The sequence below is a fragment of the Urocampus carinirostris genome, chromosome 4, assembly GCF_059441175.1.
Source record: "Urocampus carinirostris isolate Australia breed hairy pipefish chromosome 4, RoL_Ucar_1.0, whole genome shotgun sequence".
Taxonomy (NCBI): domain Eukaryota; kingdom Metazoa; phylum Chordata; class Actinopteri; order Syngnathiformes; family Syngnathidae; genus Urocampus; species Urocampus carinirostris.
This window is the reverse complement of record NC_142352.1, coordinates 3,044,920-3,067,500: the sequence shown is the minus strand read 5'-3', so window position 1 is coordinate 3,067,500 and position 22,581 is coordinate 3,044,920. Positions and strand designations below refer to the sequence as shown.

The following is a 22,581-nucleotide window of genomic DNA, read 5'->3' as shown; positions in this document are numbered from 1 at the left end:
AGGTCTCGCAACTTACGCAACAGCCGCCGACTCGATTTTACCCCGAACGTGGAGTAGTCCGTGGTGTATGCTGGGATTTATATACCGGCGTTTCATTGGCTAACCAATGTGTCAATCATCCGTTTAATCAATCGCTATTGGCTGAAGTTATTTGGAGCCTCGGATTGGCTAGAAAGCCAAAACAAACCATGCAATTGGCCGAAAAAGATGTGTCAGTCATCCGTTAAATCGATCGCTATTGGCTGAAGTTATTCGGAGCCTCGGATAGGCGAGAGGGCCAAAACAAACCCTGCGATTGGCCGAAAAAGATGACTGAATAGCAAGCTTGCTAAACTACGCCATAAAGAAACATGTTTCATTAGTCTGTATTTGTAAACATTTGACTCTCCTGGATTTACTACACTCACGGTTGTAAGAAGACCATGATTGCGTATCATTATTGAACGTGAGAACTTATGTGAACTATGCGGCTTTATATTTTCCCGGTATCTTGTTTTAGAACGATCTTGATATTGCTGTGATGAGTTGTGTGAATTCAACTCAATTCCAAGTGTTTATTGTCATATGCACAGTAAAGTTGAGAGCGAAAAAGAAAATAGAAACTAAGGAATGGTTGGCATTTCTTGAATCCCAAGACTTCCGAATGATGGAACGATGCATTTGAGTGACATCGTACGGACACCGCATCCGCACGTGTTCTCGACACGTATTTGCGTCTTTGCAAGCTTTGGGAATGTGAAGGGGGTAATAAGTTGGACTGAACTATCCGACTGTTTTGTCCACGTTCCCATTGTAGCGCCTTATAATCCGGTGCGCCTTATCTATGGAAGATATAAGACCAAAAACTATTTTTTGGGGGTGCGCCCTATAACCCGGTGCACCCTATAGTGCGGAAAATACGGTAATTCCACACTAAAACTGTCATAACGCGGGGTAACCCGAGGGTCAACTCTATTGAATGCAATTCCGTATTCCCGATAAAAGTACTCAAATGTTAAAAGTAGCATCCATTTTGAGAAGCAATTAAACGCCGGCGGAACGGCCCCGGCCCCCGGGGGCCGAAAAAACATGTCGTGTAAAAGGATTACGGTCCTATTCCCAAGTAAAGGACGGGTTGAAAAGACACAAGAGCCCCGAAAACACGTCTTAATCCCGGCGTGAGCGTGCACGTTAGCGCGCACGTTGGCTAGCCCTCGTCCCCGACACGTGTGGCGTCCCCGGGCGGGACGAGGACCAGATTGCAGGGGCCAGTCGGGGCCTGTCAGAACCGTTCGGGCCCCCATGAGGAGTCGCAGCCTCAGTTTAGCTTGTCTGATCCCGTGCAAATGAGCCTCCCTCCTCATTCGCTCACCCGCTGCCTCCCGCTCCCGCCCTCGCATGTTAGCGTGTTAGCGTGCTAGCTGGCAAAGGTTCCATTCCCATCCGTGTCTTTTATATTCCCGTCTGCTGTTGCAGATTGTTCGGCCCCCTCTCCTGCCCCCCGATGTGAAAGGCTCGTTTTTGCTACCGTGCTAGCTGCTGTTTTTGTTAGCAACACAGAGGCGACTGTGTGGATTTGAGAGTAACATTTAAGATCGGAAGGCAGCACGGCGGCGCAGTGGTTAGCGCGTGTGCGGCACAGTTCTAAGGTCTTGGGAACCTCCTGCGTGGGTTCAAATCCAGCTACCGGATTTCCTGTGCGGAGTTTGTATGTTCTTGCGTGGGTTTCCTCCGGGCACTCCGGTTTCCTCCCACATTCCAAAGACATGCATTTCAGGTGGATTGGCCGGTCCAAATTGTCCCTAGGTGTGAATGAGCGAGCGAGTTGTCTGTCCCCGTGTGCCCTGCGATTGGCTGGCAACCATTTCAGGGTGTCCCCTGCCCACTGCCCGATGATTGCTGGGATGGTCTCCAGCAACCCCGTGACCCTACTGGGAATAAGTAGTGCAGCTAATTAGATGAGATGAGATGAGATTTAAGATCGGACTAGGGTGAGAAGGTTTGGGACGCTTTGAAGGGAAAGGGTTAGGGCCAAGGGGTAGGGTAAAGGTAAAGGAACAACTTAAATGCATTCTAAATTCACGATTTATTAAGGAATGAAAAAGTCAGAATTTTGAAGATTATAATAAGCAAAAGAATATCGAGAAAAACAAAAGCTTTTATAATTGAATCTGTCACGGTTGCCATGGCGCCCAATTGGCCCCGTCCGTGTAGTCCCAGCTGCAGCTTGTTGACAGATTAGCTTCCCCACTATTTAAATCCAGTCAATCCCTGGTGGTCGGTCCGTCTGCGAATCTCTGTTTTTACATGGCGAGCCCTTTTTCACCTGTCCCGTTTTTTGCTCAGGTTTGTCTCCCGCTACGATCGGTTTTAAACTCGACCAGGTTTGCTCTCCCGTCCCGAATTACGAGCTGTTTTGAGAAAATAAATAAATGTTTCAATAAGTCAATCGATTTTGTGTTGTAGTTGACTTTAAATCTGTTCAGAGTGTTAACAATTTATGTTGTTTCATATTTTACATATTTTTTTGTAGATCTGTGAATATTTTAATTTCGTCTATTTTGCAGGAACACCCTGCAAAACAAATGAAACGACTAATTACTGAATAATTTGGTGCACAATGTTTTATTATCATCAACAATCTATCATTAAAAAATACAAAAACTCTGAGGAGCCGAGGAGCCAAAAAAGCCGGGTTTCTAAAGAGAGTTGTCCTCTTGGGTGCAATCAATGCCAGAATGTCAAGCCACCAAAAAAGGCCTGTCGCCGCCATTTTCACACACTTCTTCTTGGGGGTGTTAGAGTCAGACTGCCAGGAATCATGACAATGGCAACGATTTCAAGCATGTACGAGTACTTCGCCCAAAATTCAAGCATTTTCCTGATCTTGGAAACACAATATTCAAGCATTTTCAAATATTTCAAGCACCTGATCACAATACTGGGTCTTTCAGGAGAAAAACACAAAAATCTCTCATTTTCACAATTTGAGCGATACAAGACGTGTTTCGTGAGAACGTGTCATATATCTATTTGTAACAAAGCGCGCGGTCATAAATCAATGCGGCCTTTTCCTGTCGGCCATCCGGCTCAGGTTCTAAATAGATCCTAGCTATTCATGTGCGTGCCGGGCACCATGGCGACGCGCATCAGTAATGTTAGCGCCGGCTAACGCGATAGCGCTAGCTAACTGGATAGCGCTAACGTAATAGCGGAGGCTAAAATGAAGCCGTTAATGAAGGCCATTGATCGGCAAAAAATCTGATTAGCATACAGTCCCGTTGATCAATGCATTAACCGATTTTCGTTGCCTGCTCCCCTGCTGGAGCCTATCCACCCCCCCACACCCTTGCATCGTGATTTCCTGGGTTTCAAAGTGAGCGAGGGAGTCGGAGCTAATGCGCATCGATCGGCTGCCTTCGCTCAGGAATACAAAGCGTTTGATTAGCCCGTGACGCGGCGTGCTAGCACGTACGCTTTGTTGGACGCTTAAGAATTTGAAACTATAGAAAAACGATGTTGTCTTTAGGAGTTTACTTATGCCCGACGAACTAAAGTATCCATTACAAGTGTTGATTAGTATTAACCCATTTAACGTCCCCGTCCCCTGTTTCCAAAAGTGGCCATTTGTAGAGCAGTATACAGCCATAAAACCTCTGCAACCGTGTATTTCACTCCGGCCAATGATTTAGACATTTTGAAAGAGTTGTAAATGTTTGACTTATCTTTACAGGTCTCTATCACTATTGCGTGCGTTATAACGCTGAGTAAAAATGAATCTTGAAACTTCGGAAATTTGTGCATCGTTCTTTTCAGAATTTCTATGGCTAACCAATGTGTCATTCATCCATTGATTCGGTTACCACTGGCTTAAGATAGTAGAAGCTAAAGGAGGCTATCTTTGTTTTCTCAATACAGGCGCTAATGCAGGCTATGGACCATCAAAAAGAAATCCTGTAATTGGCACTAACTCTAAGCAAATAAAAAGAATAAAAGCAAGATTGTGCAGTATATGTTGGAACAGCTCTAACTGAACAAAACATGAATTAGAGGGGAAGCAGCAAAACCTATGAGTGGATTGAACATCTACATGTTCTAACACCAACCAACAGTAAATGAACGAAACATGAAAGGGGACAACACAGAAAGTGTTGGGACACTAACTCTAAGCAAATAACAAAAAATAAAAGCAAGATATTGCAGTATATGTTGGAGAGCAGCTCTAACAGAACAGAACATGAATTAGAGGGGAAGCAGCAAAACCTACAAGTGGCAAGAAACATCTACATGTTCTAACACCAGCCAGCAGTAACTGAACGAAACATGAAAGGGGACAACACAGAAAGTGTTGTGACACTAACTCTAAGCAAATAAAAACATGAAAGGAAGAAAGTGCAGTATATGTTGAAAAAGCTCTAACTGAACAGAACATAAATTAGAGGGGAAACAGCAAAACCTTCAAGTGGATTGTACATCCACATGTTCTAAAACCAGCCAACAGTAACTGAACGAAACATGAAAGGCGACAACACAGAAAGTGTTGGGACACTCGCTCTAAGCAAATGGCGCTTGTGCGGCACAGTTCATGTCATGGGAACCTGTCGTGGGTTCAAATCCAGCTCCAGACTTTCTGTGCGGAGTTTGTATGTTCTCCCCGTGCTTGCGTGGGTTTCCTCCGGGCACTCCGGTTTCCTTCCACATTCCAAAGACATGCATTTCAGGTGAATTGGCCGGTCCAAAATTGTCCCTAGGTGTGAATGAGCGAATGAGTTGTCTGTCCCTGTGTGCCCTGCGATTGGCTGGCAACCAGTTCAGGGTGTCCCCTGCCCACTGCCCGATGATTGCTGGGATGGGCTCCAGCCCCCCGCGACCCTACTGAGGATAAGCGGTACGGCTAATGAGATGAGATGAGAAAAGAAAGATAGTGAAGTATATGTTGGAACAGCTCTAACTGAACAGAACATGAATTAGAGGGGAAGAAGCAAAACCTACAAGTGGATTGAACATCTACATGTTCTAACACCGGCCAACAGTAACTGAACGAAACATGAAAGGGGACAACACAGAAAGTGTTGTGACACTCACTCTAAGTAAATACATTTTAAAAAAAGAGGATAGTGAAGTATATGTTGGAACAGCTCTAACGGAACAGAACGTGAATTAGAGGGGAAAAAGCAAAACCTACGAGTAGACTGAACATCTACATGTTCTATCACCAGCCAAAAGTAACTGAACAAAACATGAAAGGGGCAACAACAGAAAGTGTTGGGACACTAACTCTAAGCAAATACAAAAAATGAAAGCAAGATAGTGCAGTATATGTTGGAACAGCTCTAACTGAACAGAACATGAATTAGAGGGGAAGAAGAAAAACCTACGAGGGGATTGAACATCTACATGTTCTAACACCAGCCAACAGTAACTGAACAAAACATGAAAGGGGCAACAACAGAAAGTGTTGGGACACGAACTCTAAGCAAATAAAAACATGAAAGTAAGATAGGGCAGTGTATGTTGGAACAGCTCTAACTGAACAGAACATGAATTACAGGGGAAGCAGCAAACCCAACGAGTGGATCGAACATCTACATGTTCTAACACGAACCAGCTACAACCCAACAAAACATGAAAGTCAGATGATGCAGCATATATACACTCACACACACGGTTTTATGAATTTAAATTCCAAGTCTTTTAAAAATAATTCCCAACATGGAAGCGGCTATTTTTTTTCCTCCGAGTCTGTCGATGCGCGTTTGCTCGTCGAGTGTTAGCACGCGCGGTAAGCTAGGTGACATCTCGGCGGGGCTTTCTTCCAAAAATGGGAAAAAAACGGAGCAGAAACAACAAGAGGTGTTAAAAAGAGCAATATGTTGTTTTTCATGCGCCTCCTCGCCCGTTAGCTTATTTTAGACCACCGTTGTCCAAAATGCGGCCCGCGGGCAGGATCAGGCCCGCCGAAGGTTTCGATCCGGCCTGCGAAACAACACCCGAAGAAACAAAAGAGAAAAATAAGCTGCAGTTTGAAATATGTCCAGTTGATGTTGACAAAGCAAGGTCTCATCTCCCATTAGCTGCACCGCTTATCCTCAGTAGGGTCGCGGGGGGTGCTGGAGCCCATCCCAGCAATCATCGGGCAGTGGGCAGGGGACACCCTGAACAGCCAGTCGCAGGGCTCAGTCACACCTAGGGACAATTTGGACCGGCCGATTAACCTGAAATGCATGTCTTTGGAATATGGGAGGAAACCGGAGTGCCCGGAGGAAACCCACGCAAGCACGGGGAGAACATACAAACTCCGCACGGTAAGGCCGGGAGCTGGATTTGAACCCACGCAGGAGGTTACCACGACCTCAGAACTGTGCCGCACCCGCGCTAACCAAGCTCATTAAACAAGCTATATAATCTATTCTGACACTTTATGATGAAAACCCACAGAACAAACTCTAAACTGCCAAAAACACCAGTTGAGCACACAGAGCAATTTGGTTGGGTGAGCGGTAGGGCGTTGGGTATTATACTCACTTCTCTCTGCTTGACGCAGTCTGCGCTGTGGGCGAATGAGTCAGTATCTCCATTTGCAGTATTTTGTAACATTTTTACAAAAGAACTTTGCTTGCACCATGTTTTAAAACCATTATTTATGGAAAAAAATGGAGGTCAAAATGAGCTTTAACTATGTTAAGTAACTGGAGGAGGGAGATAAGTTTAATGGGATGTATAGTATTGATTAACAGGCTCTGGCATTGTTCTTATGTCATAAACTTTGAGTATTGAGTATACTGCGTCCAGGTTAGCATACCTCGTTAGCATATGACAAAAACAAATACAAGCGAAGGGGGCGTTTCGTAGTTAAAGTGAAACTTGTAAATTATGGGATAGATAAGATGTACGGATTAAGATCCTGTCTATGGAGAATGAAAGTAGGTCTTGCAAAATGATTGGCCCCCTGTGAGTTAATACTTTACAACCTCTTTCAGCCACAAGTCTTCTTGGATCTGCCTCTCCCTAATTTTCTCTTTTTTTGTTTCTCTTTCTCTCTTGCTTTCTCCTTCTCTCTTTCTCCCCTTCTCTATCTCTCTTTCTATTTCTCTTTGCACTTCTTTCTTTCTCTTTCTATCCCCCTGTCTCAGTATTTCTCGTTTTATCTCTTTTGTTTCTCACATTCTCTCTCTCTCTCTCTCTCTCTCTCTCTCTCTCTCTCTCTCTCTCTCTCTCTCTCTCTCTCTCTCTCTCTCTCTCTCTCTCTCTCTCTCTCTCTCTCTCTCTCTCTCTCTCTCTCTCTCTCTCTCTCTCTCTCTCTCTCTCTCTCTCTCCACACCCTTTTTCTCCCACTATGTCTCTTTCTCTCTCTGTGTCTTTTAACCTCTTTTGCTCTAACTTCCTTTTCTACTTTTCTCTCTTCCTACCCTTCGCGCTTTCTTTTCTCTTTTCTCTCCTTCGGTCTTTCTATTTCTCTTTGGATTTCTTTCTTCCTCTCCCTTTCTTTCCCCCCTCTCTCACGACTTTTTATCTTTTGTTTCTCACGCTCTCTTCCTCTCTCTCTTTTTCTCTCTTTGTCCCACCCTCGCTCATTTTCCCTCCCTCTTTCTCTTATTTCTTGATCTCTCTTCTTCTTTCTCTTTAATCTACTAGTCCGGCCCCCGACAGAATGGTTGTTCTATCGTGTGGCCCCCGAGTTGTTGATCATGTTGATGAAATATGCTAATGATTACATGCTAAAAGTGATGCTAACGGCTACATGTTAACTTCTTCATGCTAAAAAAATCTGGTAATGGCAATATTTTAACAACTTCATATTTACAAATTCTGCTAATGAGCTCATGTTGATGAATTATGCTAATGAGTACATGCTAAAAACTGATGCTAACGGCTAAATGCTAACTTCTTCGTGCTAAAAAATTTGGTAATGGCAATATTGTATCGACTTCATATTTACAAATTATGCTAATGAACTCATGTTGATGAGTTATGCTAACGGATACATGTTAAAAAGTGATGCTAACGGCTAAATGCTAACTTCTTCATGCTGAAAAATAATTCTAATGCTAACATGCTAACGACTCAGCAAATTGAATGGGCTCAATGCATTCCGAATGGGCAAATTCAAATAGAATGGCTCATCCCTTACGAACATGTACATTTTTATTTTTTTTTTAATGTGTAATAACAGTGTTATTACTATGTTATTACCATGAATGTGTTTTTTTTTAGACCTCCACAAGACATAGCCTTGTTGCTAACGGTTTTGGGCCCCTCTCAAATGAACTTGTCAGTACCAGGGGGGGTGGGTGTGCTAGAGTCCCCCCACAGAACCAAGTAAGAAATGACAGAAACATCTCTCTGAGTGAAAAACTTTATGCTAACTCATAATGCTAACAACCGGGGTTATATATACATGCCGGGATCATCTTCAAGATCAATCACAACTCTTATAATTGCCGTAGGAATTGTCTAGTTTTATAAGCTTATCTTCTCTGTTCCTTTATCTTCTTGGCTTTTTTTACCTCACTGTGAATGCGTGAAACTGGAGTGTCATGCCCAATTTCGTTAACCCATTTTGCAACAATGACAATAAAGGTATATTCTATTCTATTCTATTCTATTCGAGTGAGATTTTATTGATTTGTGTTTTGGTCACAAGGTTCCGATACCATTTTCGGGAATTCGGGATCAAGCCATCTCAGGGAATCCAACGTCCGAGCGGCGCCCGGAGACGACCGGCGCCCGGTACGGGCGCTAGCTCGGTGGCGCTACACAAAAGGCTAATTGTTTTAGCCCAGATGTTGCGGTGGCGGCACAACAAGCAGGATCCAATGTTCCCACTGAGCTGATGAGCCCAATCAGTGAAATGATTAAAAATTGATTTTGTCCCTGTAATTACAGTATGTAAACTACTTAGCCGCCATTGCAAAGGAAGTGATTTTCTAATTACGTATATACTCTGCTGTCTAATGATTGCTTTTTTTTCCAGTAATGAAGAGAGGGTCCTAACGACTCCGCCGTGTTTTGTTTTTCGAAAGGGGAGGAAGGAGGAAAGGGGGGAGAGGAACGACGCCAGGGGTACAGGAGGAAGGGGGGAAGAAGCTTAAAACCCTCGCGTGAAAATTTTAGCTTTTTCGGCTAATGCTAACTCGCTAAATGCGCGCTAGTACCCCGGGATCAGGGTTGGGTAGGGTTACTTTAACTGGATTACTTTCAATGACTTTTGGATTACTCCAATACCAAATATGCTAATAAAAGACAAAAGAAACTAAATATGAATAAAATGACTCACAACACGTGGTAAGCTTTCTCTCCTGGCTTTGATCTCTTTGATCCCCCCCCGCTTTACAAAGTTTTCATTTTTTCTGCCCCTCGTTACGGCCTTTTTCCCAACTACACCGTGTCAACAACAAGCTTTGCAATTTTCATGCATTTAATACGTCTAGGATGCCAGTCTGCTATTGGTCGATATCATATAAAGTGCTTGTCAGCTATTGGTTTGTAACACAGCGTCATGAAGACGATATCAATACACAATAGGCTGAATTACAACCCACAATGCATTTCTCAGTTCAGAACCATAAGTGACAAACTTAAATTTGTTCAGCTACGGGTCCGTAGACTAGCAGTGGTGCGAAAACATGATAACCATTGAAACGATGCTTGTGATTATCAAAAATACAAAGAATGCACCAGAGTTGGGTAGGGTTACTTTAACTGGATTACTTTCAATTACTTTTGGATTACTTCAATACCAAATATGCTAATAAAAGACAAAATAAACTAAATAGGAATAAAATGACTCCATTTTGTGCAGGCTTCGGGAGTAACGGAATACATGGAACGGCAAAAATGATGTCGGCAAGCTGTTTGGATTTATTTTCATTTTGTTTCTGTAGCATTTTATGTTGGTTATGCCGGAGATCAAGGAGATCAAAGCAAGGAGAGAAAGCTTACCACGTGTTGTGAGTCATCATTGTATTCATATTTAGTTTCTATATAAAGAAACATGGCTGATTTGACTTGAGGTTTGAGTTTTTCCTTGCCCTCATGTCGGTTTTAGATCAGGAGATGGTGTCATAATAGTCTGTAGTCAGTAATAGTCTGTGGTAAATGCAGCACTTTGAGACTCTGTGATTAAGGGCTATATAAAGAAACACGGCTGATTTGACTTGAGGTTTTTGAGTTTTTCCTTGCCCTCGTGTCTGTTTTAGATCAGGGGACGGTGGCATAATAGTCTTTAGTCTGTAATAGTCTGTGGTCTGTGCAGCACTTTGAAACTCTTTGTGATTAAGGGCTATATAAAGAAACATGGCTGATTTGACTTGATGTTTTTCAGTTTTTCCTTACCCTCATGTCGGTTTTAGATCAGGGGCTGGTGTCATAATAGTCTGTAGTCTGTAATAGTCTGTGCTCTGTGCAGCAAATTGAGACTCTTTGTCATTAGGGGCAAAATAAAGAAACATGGCTGATTTGACTTGAGGTTTTTGAGTTTTTCCTTGCCCTCATGTCGGTTTTAGATCAGGGGCTGGTGTCATAATAGTCTGTAGTCTGTAATAGTGTGTGGTAAGTGCAGCACTTTGAGACTCTTTGTGATTAAGGGCTATGTAAAGAAACATGGCTCATTTGACTTGAGGTTTTTGAGTTTTTCCTTGACCTCATGTCGGTTTTAGATCGGGGGATGGTGTTAGAATAGTCTGTAATAGTCTGTGCTCTGTGCAGCTCTTTGAGACTCTTTGTGATTAGAGGCTAAATAAAGAAAGATGGCTGATTTTACTTGAGTTTTTTGAGTTATTCCTTGCCCTCATGTCAGTTTTAGATCAGGGGATGGTGTCATAATAGTCTGTAGTCTGTAATAGTCTGTAGTAAGTGCAGCACTTTGAGACTCTTTGTGATTAAGGGCTATATAAAGAAACATGGCTGATTTGACTTGAGGTTTTTGAGTTTTTCCTTGCCCTCATGTTGGTTTTAAATCAGGGGATGGTGTGATAATAGTCCATAGTCTGCAATAGTCTGTGCTCTGTGCAGCACTTTGAGACTCTTTGTGATTAGGGGCTAAATAAAGAAACATGGCTGATTTTACTTGAGGTTTTTGAGAGGTTCCTTGCTCTCATGTAGGTTTTAGATCAGGGGGTGGTGTCATAAAAGTCTGTAGTCTTCACAAACCATTGAGACTTCTTCTTGATCACTCCCGAAAAACTTTTTTAGCGCTTTTCGCTTTGAAGCGAGTTAGCAAGCGCTCGGGATGCTCGGTGTTGGGGGCCTTTGGAACGAACGGGGGCAGGGTAGGGGGCACGTATTGGCGGGTGGGCCTTTGCTCATTTGGAGAGCTTTAGCAATTATACAATTAGTCAAGAATGTAGGGCAGCGGACCCCCGGATAACAAGTTCCCTCGCTTTCCAGTTAGCTTCTCTAAACAGGAAGTCAATTCATTCTCAGCAAAAGTGGCACATACCCGCCTCCCCCCATGCTAACCCGACCCCCTGGAGGCTAGCGTCATCTTCGGGCTACGCTAATAGATGACGTGACGGGTCACTAAGGTCTTTTCTCCCAGCATGCCTCAAAAGTCTATTAACGAAGCCCCCCGTCCCCCCTCTCTCTCTTAGCCCTTTGTTTTGCTAGCGTAAATTGCTTGACGACCAAAACCAAATTGTTTTGTAATTAAGACGTTCCCCGCGCTAGGCCTCGGCGGATGCGCGCCGCACGCATGCTAGCTACTAATCACTGCGGACAGAGACAACGAGTCCTTGTAGCATGCTAGGAGTGTAGCAAACTTTAACTTAATCGAAAGCTATTAAATCCAAGCGCTTGTTAAAGTGGCAGTGTGTAATTATTCACTTAAGAGTTAAGCGGAGGCGTGTGCATTTGAAAAGACTACGGGAGCCTGAAGGGTAACACATGGCAAGGGCAGACATACATACCACAAAACACGTGGCTGGAGAAGGAAACAGTGTGAAAAATGTGAAGAAGACAAGACTGAATCACAGAATTCGAAAAAGTTTGTTGGATATGCCAGCTTTGGAAGGCAAGAGATACTTAAGGACAAAGCGGTAGAGGCTAACTGTGATGGTTGCCATGGCGCCCAATTGGCCCCGCCCATGTGGCGCCAGCTGCGGCTCGTTGAGAGATTGGCTATCTTTCTATATTAAGATCAGTGCTCTCTTGCTTCCTTTGTCAGCCCGTCAACGAACCTCTGCACCTGCAAGACTTGTGTTTTGACTCCGTCCCGTTTTCCTGTTGGGATTTCAAGTCCGGTATTGTTGCCGTTTTTTTTTTTGTCCTGTTTAATTTCAGGTTACAGTTTTGTTATTGTCCTGTTTATTATTTTATCCAGTTTCCGTTCCTGTATAGTTTCTCCTGTTAATTTTCGATATTCTGATTTGTTATCTATCCTGTCCGTCACTTCCTGTCCGGTATTGACCCTATCCGTCCGATATCAACTCGGGCAATTGGAATCGATCTCGTCGGCCTCTGGCTTCCTATCATTCCACGCCAGACTGCTGGCTAATGTGCATGAATCGCCATTTCCCGTAAAATAAAAGCTTGTATGAGAACGTTACGCGATTGGGTCCTGATCCTGTTCTGGTTCCTGACACAAACAATATCAAGAGTGGATAGCAGCAAGTTGTAGCCTGCACTTGAGTGGCTAACATGAATGGCGAGAGAAAGAAACAGTGTGAAACAAGTTGAATATGTGGCATACAAATATGTTTATGTGATGGTTTTCTGTAGTAGTTTAAACATGACAAAAAAATCTAAGTTATGCATTGATGAGGCGGACCCAAGTGCAGACACACAGACTGACTGGCGAGAGTTTATTTAAAAAAGGCACTCTGCACATGGGACGGGAGTGGGGACGTCAGCAAAACACACAGCTGACAAAGATTAGTAGGTCCAGAATGAATCCACGATAGGTTTACTCAAGCAGATAAAGAACATCAAGGGTCAGCTTTTGCTGTAGGCACAGTCCTGTAATACCGGGTTCCTGATTCAATTCAGGTGAGGGTGGCCTTTTTTAACATTTCCCAATGATTTAAATTGTTAAGAATAAATGTTAAATACCAAATGACTAACATATGTATTAAAATTTAATAATACATTTTTATAAGATTTATAATTTTTTGCGACTCCACACCTATTTGTATTTCTTTTTATGTCTCTTTAAAAAATTAGGGATGCCGGACCACAGATTTAGCCAAACACATCCATTAGCTTAGCGCTAAAACTCACCACACTACACGTCCACTAGCTTAGCAACTCCAGTTAGCGACACGACGCTACATCTCAGGACGCATCCGAGTGTCACCCGTCGCCGTGTTCTGATTAGGACCACACGCACAAAAACCTCTTAAATAATTACGCCGCCATGTAAAAAAAAAAAAAAAAAGTAGTAATTATGATGATTAACTCCCGCCAAGTGTGACACTCTTGCGTCTGGCAAATGAAGGTTGTCACGCCAAGACGTGAAGAGACTTCCGCCGGGACACCAATCACGTCTTATTTATACCCGCCGAGAGGCTACGGCGCTAAAGGGAGAAGAAAACGGACACGATCTTCCCGCCATGTCTTTTTTTTCCCTGCGTTTACAAAGTTAGATGTTTGTTTAAATGTTTTGAAAACTGGATTTTTTTTTGTAGCATTTCAGTTAGGCAACGTTTTCTTGGAAGGGTGCTACGTTGCTATACATTAGCATTGTCAAGACCCAAGAAACTAGCATTTTAGTCTGAGAGCTAGCTGGTTGTTGGATAAGTTAATATGTCTTGTCAGGATGCTACATAGATATACGTTAGCATACTCAAGACACAAGATAATAGCATTTTAGCGTGAGAGCTAGCTGGATGTGAGACAAATTAATACATACTTTTTTGTCTGGATGCTACGTTGCTATACATTAGTTTATTCAAGACGCAAGCAACTAGCAGTTTAACATGAGTTAGCTTGTTGTTAGACGGATGAACATGATTTCTCATTGTCAAGATGCTACATTGCTATTCATTTGCATACTGAAGATACAAGCAACTAGCAATTTAGTCTAGCTAGCTGGTTGTTGGACAAGTTAATATGTATTTGTCTTGTTATACATTAGCATAGTAAAGACACAACATAATCGCATTTTAGCGTGAGAGCTAGCTGGATGTTAGACAAATTAATATATTTTTTTGTCAGGATGCTACGTTGCTATATATTAGCATACTCCAGACCCAAGAAACTAGCATTTTAGTTTGAGATCTAGCTGGTTGTTGGACAAGTTAATATGTATTTGTCTTGCTATACGTTAGCATACTCAAGACACAAGATAATCACATTTTAGCGTGAGAGCTAGCTCGATGTTAGACAAATGAATATGATGTTTTTTTTTCTCGGTTGCTACGTTGCTATACATTAGCATACTCAAGACTCAAGAAACTAGCGTTTCAGTCTGAGAGCTAGCTGGTTGTTGGACAAATTACTATGTATTTGTCATGTTATACGTTAGCATACTCAAGATACAAGATAATAACATTTTAGCGTGAGCGCTAGCTGGATGTTAGACAAATGATTGTATACTTTTTTGTCAGGATGCTACGTTGCTATACATTAGTATATTCAAGACACACGACACTAGCAGTTTAGCATGAACTAGCTAATTGTTAGACAGATGAACATGAATTTGTATCCTCAAGATGCTACCTTGCTATACATTTGCATACTGAAGACACAAGTAACTACCATTTTAGCGTAAAAGCTAGCTGGTTGATAGACAAATTAACTATGTTTTTTCGGAATGCTTTGTTGCTATAGATTAGCATACCAAAGCCACGAGCAACTAACATTGTAGTGTGAGAGCTAGCTAGCAGTATGTTAGACAAAGTCATACGATTTTTTTCTTGTGAGGATGCTACATTAGCATACTGAAGACACAAGCAACTAGCATTTTAGTTTAAGAGCTATCTTGTTGTTAGGCAAATTACCATGGATTTTTCTTGTCAGTCAAGTCATGTTTTTTTGTATAGTCCTTCATCACAAGAGGTCTTAAAGGACAGACTACTATTACACCTTCCCCTGATCTACAACCTACATGAGGGCGAGGGAAAGCTCAAAAACCTCAATAAGAGGAAATAAAAAAACCTTATGCTAAATTTCTGTGCATTAGCATATACAAGACACAAGCCAATAGCATTTTAGCGTCAGCGCTAACTGTAAACAGTTTTGGAAAAGTGCCAGGGAGACGCTCCCCAGCGCTAAAGAGCCGCATGCGGTTCCTGAGCCGCGGGTTGCCGACCCCGGCTTTAGCGGGAGTACAAAAGGTCCGTGAGAAAAAAACAAAACAACAGTCAGATATTGATTTGGAATTTAGCGCCGATCAATTTTCACCAACTGCTTTCAACCTCCATCTTCCCCCCAAACCTTCTCCATTCAGCAAGCATGCGTATTATGTTTATATCGATAACGAGCTTTGCCGATATTCGAACGTTACAATAAAATGAAAATTTATTTAAAACACAGAAAAATAGCTAAGTTAGCATCAACATGTTAGCTAACATGGACAACGAACAGAAAATGAAATCGAATAGTGACAAAACATCAAATAAAACTTGTTTTATTTTGTTAGCACTTCCTGAATAAAAGTGTCATGGGACCAAGCTAAACCAATCAACAGCTAGCAACAGGAAACAAGGAAATACAGTACTGAGTTACAAACCCCAAGTGACTGAATAACAAAAATACAATCAAAGTTTCAAAAAAAATGCCAAAACAAAATGAATAAGGTATTTTTACATATTTTACGAACATTAGCATTAACAAGTTAGCTAACAAGAACTTTGAGAAGTTTGTTTTGGGAGAAAATTAAATCGAATATCGACAAAACATCAAGTAAAACTAGCCAGTTTTATTTAGCATGTATGAGTGTCATGTGACCAAGATAAACCAATCAACCGTTAGCAACATAAATCAAGGAAATACTGAGTTATGAACCCCAAGTGACCGAATAACATAAAGACAGTCAAAGTTTAAAAAATAATCGCCAAAACTAAATAAAAAGGGTATTTTTATGTGTTACCTTCATTAGCATTAAGCGTTAGCTAACAAATAATCACAAATCGGTTTTAAAAAGGCTAGATTGTTTAATTTTGCTAGCACTTCCTGAATAAAAGTGTCATGGGACCAAGCTAAACCAATCCACTGCTGGCAACAGGAAACAAGGAAATACAGTACCGTGACTGAATAACATAAAGACAGTCAAAGTTTACAAAAAAATTGCCAAAATTAAAAAAATAGGGTATTTGTACATGTTTTACTAAAATTAGCATTAACACGTTAGCTAACAAATAATCACAAATCGGGTTTAAAAAGGCGAGCTTGCTTTATTTTGCTAGCACTTCCTTAATATAAGTGTCATGTGACCAAGATAAACCAATCAACCGTTAGCAATACAGATCAAGGAAATACTGAGTTACGAACCCCAAGTGACCAAATAACTTAAAGACAGTTTAAAAACTCAAAAATCAAATATTTTTTTTGATAGTAGATTAATTCAAGACCGAAAAAAAAAAGCCGAGTGAAAATCCACTGTCTACTTTAAAACAAAGCTATCACGCTTTATTTTGCTAGCACTTTTAAATATAAGTGTCATGTGACCGAGCTAAACCAATCAACCATTAGCAATACAAAACGAAAATTTACAGCGCTACAATCCCCAAATGACTTGAGAACATAAAAAATTGTCAAATATTAAACATGTGCCAAAAAGAAATAAGGTATGTTTTTCTTTTACTAACGTTAGCATCAACATGTTAGCTAAAAAGTATTAGCTTATCTTTATGGAGGAATTTGAATTATTCAAAAGAAGATAAAATCAACTTTGCAAAGCTCTTAAACATAGAATAAAAGTTACAAAAGAGCCAGAGAAATAAACAGTCAGCTTTAGAAAATGCTAACACTGTTTTGCTAGCTAGGTCAAGAAACTCATTTGAACTCGGGGGCCACACGATAGAACAAACATTCTGTCGGGGGCCGGACTAGTAGATTAAAGAGAAAGAAAAAGAGAGAGAAAGAAATAAGAGGAGGAGAGGGAGAGAAAAAGAGGGAGGGTGGGACAAAGAAAGATATAGAGAGAGAAAAGAGAGAAAGAGAGAGAGAGAGAGAACATGAGAGACAAAAGAGATAAAACAAGTAATAGTGAGAAAGGGGGAAGGAAAGAGAAAGAAAAAAATACAAAGAGAAATAGAAAGAGATAAAAAGAGAAGGGGAGAAAGAGAGAACAAAAGAAAGAGAAGGCAAAAGACCCAGAGCGAGAAAGACACAAAGACAAACAAAGAGAGATAAAATGAGAGACACAGAGAGTGAAAGAAAGAGAGAGACACACAGAGTGAAAGAGAGAGAGAGAGAGTGAAAGAGAGAGAGAGACAAGGAAATAATGTGAGAAACAAAAGAGATAAAATGAGAAATAGTGAAAGAGGATAGAAAAAGAAAGAAAGAAATCCAAAAAGAAATAGAAAGAGAAATAGAGAAGGGGAGAAAGAGAGAAGGGAGAAACAAGAGAAAGAGAAAGAAAGATAAGAGAGAGCAAAAGAGAGGGCAAAAGAAGGTAAAAAGACCCAGAGAGAGAAAGAGACAAAGACAAACAAAGAGAGAGAAAATGAGAGACACAGAGAGTGAAAGAGAAAGAGAAAGAGAGAGAGAGAGAATGTAAAAACAAAAGAGATAAAACAAGAAATAGTCAGACAGGGGGGTAGAAAGAGAGAGAAAGAAATCCAAAGAGAAATAGAGAGAGAAATAGAGAAGGGGGGAAAGAGAGATGGGGAAAACAAGAGAGAAAGAGAAAGAGAGAGTAAAAGAAAGAGAGGGCAAAATACAGTAAAAAGACCCAGAGAGAAGAAAAACAAAGAAAGAGAAAATAAGAGACACAGAGAGTAAAAAGGGAGAGAGAGAGAGAGAGAGAGAGAGAGAGAGAGAGAGAGAGAGAGAGAGAGAGAGAGAGAGAGAGAGAGAGAGAGAGAGAGAGAGAGAGAGAGAGAGAGAGAGAGAGAGAGAGAGCGTCTTTGTGAGAGGCACCTGGCTTCGGCAACATCAATTGGACCTATTTCAACCTGCAGCTCGTTTTTTTCTCGCGCTTCTCTGAGCGTTGTCTTGCCGGCCGGATTCTAAATAGAGCTGTCCTTTTTGGTGGTGAAGTGCAGTGACGGAGTCATTTCCACACATTTTTACTATTTATTTAAATTTAATGCGCGGTGGATAGAGTCAAACTGCATGCCCTTCCCTTAAAATTCCAGCATTTTCCCTGACCTTGAAAGCAAAACATTTAAATTCAAGCGTTTTCCAGGATTTCAAGCACCCGGCCAACCCTGATCTCTATTGACATATTTAGAAGACACTTTATTTTGAATAACTTCACGAATGATTTCGATTCTAAACAATTCGGGCGACGCGTCTTTTCCACGCGACGCAAATAGGACGTTTCTGATTGATCGTCCGTAAAAACGGCAAATAGCGCTCGCCTATTTTTTCATAAATGTTTTGTTCCGAGGCAATGAAAGCGCAATAACCGTCCTAATGATTCTCGCACTCGCTCATCGCTCGGGCAAGTTTCATATTTACATATTTATATTCATAATGTAGCGCGGTGGCGGCGGCGGCGCCTCTTATCGCTCGCGACGTGAATTTTTGACAAATTGTCGACGCATCAATCGTCGGGCGGGAAAACGACCTGATGATTTTTTGTGAATTTTGTCTTTCCGACACAGGAAATGACGGAGATCGGCGCCTAAATATTGATCAACAAACATGCTTATTCTCAGATTAGTGAAAAAGTTTGACGAACGTATAGTTCAGTAACCTGTAGCTTGCAAGCCAGATATGGCTTCACATTACGTTTTTGCTTTCCTGTCCCGGCTACTGACCCGTTTTTTTCCGTTTCCGATACCGCCATCTCTCGCCACGGAAGTCCCACTTCCGCGTTCTGAGCGACCTGCTTCCTGCATCCAGCAATCACCGACTACGTTTACTCTCCCGTTCTGGCTTACGACTCGTTTCCAACCCCGATCACGCTCTCCCAGTCCCGGCTTCCGACCAGTTTTTTCCGTTCCCAACACCGCCATCACTTGCCGGGGAAGTCCCACTTCCACGTTCGAAACGACCTGCTTCCTGCATCCAGCAATCACCGACTACGTTTACTCTCCCGGTCTGGCTTATGACTCATTTCCAATCCCGATCACGCTCTCCCAGTCCCGGCTACCGACCAGTTTTCCGCCCCTGACAGTTTTCCGCCAACGCTCGCTACGGAAGTCCCACTTCCGCGTTCAGAGCGACCTGCTTCCTGCATCCGGCAATCACCGACGACGTCTACTCTCCCGTTCTGGCTGAGGACTCGTTTCCAACCCCGATCACGCTCTCCCAGTCCCGGCTACCAACCAGTTTTTTCCGTTCCTGACATCGCCATCGCTCGCCACACAAGTGCCACTTCCGCGTTCGGAGCGACCTGCTTCCTGCATCCAGCAATCACCGACGACGTCTACTCTCCCGTTTTGGCTTACGACTGGTTTCCAATCCCGATCACGCTCTCCCAGTCCCGGCTACCGACCAGTTTTCCGCCAACTCTCGCTACAGAAGATCCACTTCCGTGTTTGGATCACAATCGGAGAGCGACTTGCTTCCCGCGCCCAGCGATCACCGGATGGTGGGGGAAACCCTTCCCTTTCTCTTGGTCTCTTTCACACTTTTTGTTTTGTGTATCTCATTGTCCCTTTTATTTTTCTCTGTTTATTTTTCACTCTTTTTGTCTTTCCCTCTGTCTCCATTTATTATCCCTCTCCTTTTCCTCTCTTTTTTCTCATTTTCTCTCTCTGTCTTCTCTCTCTAGCTTTATCTCTCATTTTTCTACCCTTCTCTCTTGTTTTTCTCCCTTTCTCATATTTTTGTCCATTGACATTTCTTTATCTCTTTCAGTCTCTCTCTTTCATTCTCTTTTTATTTCTTACTCTTTCTTTTCTCTCTTCATCTCTCTCTTTATTTCTCTGTTTCCTTCTCTCTTTTTCCCTTTTGTTCTTCCATTTCTGTCTAACTCTCTCTCTCCCCTTTTATCTCTCTTCCTTCCTTTCTTTCTTTCTTTCTTTCTTTCCTTGTCTTTGATTCATTAGTTTGGCCCCTGCAAGTGTTTTTTTTTTCTATGATGGCCCCCCAGCTTGACTCCCCTACCCTGGAGGAAGGTGGCTAGAATCAAGAACACACTCACATCCTTGCATTCAGGTCTCTTTCTGGGAGACAGATACAGAGGAGGGGATTCCCAGCCCCCTCAACCCAACCCATATGTGGCAACACGTATCGTCATCAGGTGACCGAACCCCCCGACCGATCAAATCGACGACAATCATTTTTTGTTTTTTTTCGACCGTACCTTTCGATGGACACCGTTCGCTCCCTCGTTGACTCCTTTGGTTTTGCCGACGTCACCGGGCTGCAAGACAAAAAGGGTGTCACACTAGTTTTATTCCGACCCCCAAAAAACACCACATAACATGCTAACATGCTAACATGCTAAAATATTATTTCTTGAATTAATTACATATTAGCAACAAGCAAGCCAAATGTTTACTCCAAGGATCACATATTTTTGGCAATGGTAGCAGTTAATATAGCAACTAAGTCATTTTTTGTCATTAGAAGCTTCATTCCCATGTTGATCATGTTTTTGCTTCTTCCTTTAGCATCACTGCAAATATTGGGACTCAAAGTTAATGAATACAGTACAATAAAATAGTGCACTAAAGAGAGGGAGCTAATTCTATCATTAGCTTATCGGCATTTTCATGATGCCATGAACACAAACCAATAGCAGAGCAGCGTTTTCAATGACGTTGACCAATAGCAGACAGGCATTTGGTGTAAAATGCCGGAAAAAGGTTAAAAAAAAAAAAAAACTATGTGAAATGAAAACGTCTTAAGGTGGGGTTGCCTTATCCCGGGGTTTCACTGTATAGCACTGTTTTTCAACCTGCGATTGAAAATGTTTAGAAATGATTTCCTGGCCCTGGTTTCATGAATTGTCTTCCAACTTAAATTGAAATGCAACCTAAATCTGTTAAGAACCAGAACAGAATCAGGACCCAAACGCGTGACGTTACTCACACAAGCCTTTTATTTTACAGAAAATGGGGAGTCTTGCACGTTAGGCAGCAGTCTGGCGTGAAATGATAGGAAGCCAGTTGATATCGGACAGATGGGGTCGATACCGGACAGGACGGGACAGACAGGATAATAATAAAAATAAACAGGAAAACTAGACGGGAATGAAACTGGAGAGAATAATGAACAGGCCAAAACTAGACAGGAACGAAACTGGAGACCGATATTCAACAGGACAATATAAGCGGGAACAAAAACAGGATATCGAAATTAAACAGGACAAAAATAGATGGGAACGAAACTGAAAACCGATATTAAACAGGACAAAAATAAACAGGAACAATGCCGAAGAGGGAATACCAACAGGAAAACAGGACCAAGTCAAAACCCACGTCTTGCGGGGCAGAGGTTCGTTGACGGACTGACAAAAGAAAAAAACGAGAGCACTGAGCTTAAAGAGATGGAAAGACAATCTGTCAATGAGCCGCAGCTGGCGCCACACGGGCGGGGCCAAATGCCCGTCATGGCAACCGTGACAAAATTTGCAGTAAGGTTCTTCTTATTATTCGTGGTCACCTGTAATTTCAAGTTATATTATATTTTTAACAATTTTTCGAGTTTTCAAGAAAAATAGAACTTAAAATGCGCAAAAAAATAGATGCCTTCGGAGCAAAAAGTTTGTTTTTCAAAATAAGTTTTAAATAAAAAGAGAATTTCAGCAAAATTATCAGCAACATTTTTATTTGATGTGTTTTATTTTATTGTTTTTTTTCCCAATGTGGGTTTTAATAGCTGGGTCAAACAAAATGAGTGAATATTTTGTCATGAACCGGAACAAGATCAGGACTCAAACGCTTGATGTTCTCACACAAGCCTTTTATTTTACGGGAAATGGGGATCTGGCGTGGAAAGACAGAAACCTAGAGGCCGACGAGATTGATACCATTTGCCCGAGTTGATATCGGACAGATGGGGTCGATAACGGACAGGATGGGACAGACAGGACAGATAACGAATCACGATATCGAAAATTAACAGGATTAACTAGACGGAAAAGCAAACTGGAGAAAATAATAAACAGGACAAAAATTGACGGAAACGAAACTGGAAACCGAAATTAAACAGGACAAAACAGACGGGAACAGTACCGGACAGGAAACACAAGCAGGAAACCGGAGAGAGTCAAAACCCACATCTTGCGGGGCAGAGGTTCGTTGACGGGCTGACAAACGGAGAGTGAGAACACTGAACTTAATACAGACAGAAAGCCAATCTCAGAATGAGCCGCAGCTGGCGCCACACTGGCGGGGCCAATTGGGCACCATGGCAACTGTGACAAAATCACAGTAAGGTTCTTCTTATCATTTGAGGTCACCTGTAATTTCAAGTTGTGTATATATAAATGTTTTATATGTATGTTTTCAAGAAAAATAGAACTTAAAATGCGCAAAAAATCTTTGCCTTCGGAATAAAAAAGTTTTTTTTTTAAATACGTTTTGAATAAAAATTTCAGCA

The 22,581-nt window shown here is 41.9% G+C and overlaps 1 protein-coding gene across 2 annotated transcripts in view; it reads right to left on the bottom strand.

The window, feature by feature from the left end:
- znf536 (zinc finger protein 536) overlaps positions 1 to 22,581 on the bottom strand; it is a 391,766-nt gene that overhangs the window by 316,099 nt on the left and 53,086 nt on the right. For both annotated transcript variants that reach the window (XM_088333467.1, XM_088333466.1), the window contains exon 2: positions 20,339 to 20,398. The gene's annotated coding sequence lies outside the window, so the exon portion shown is untranslated. The remainder of the gene's footprint in view (positions 1 to 20,338; positions 20,399 to 22,581) is intronic.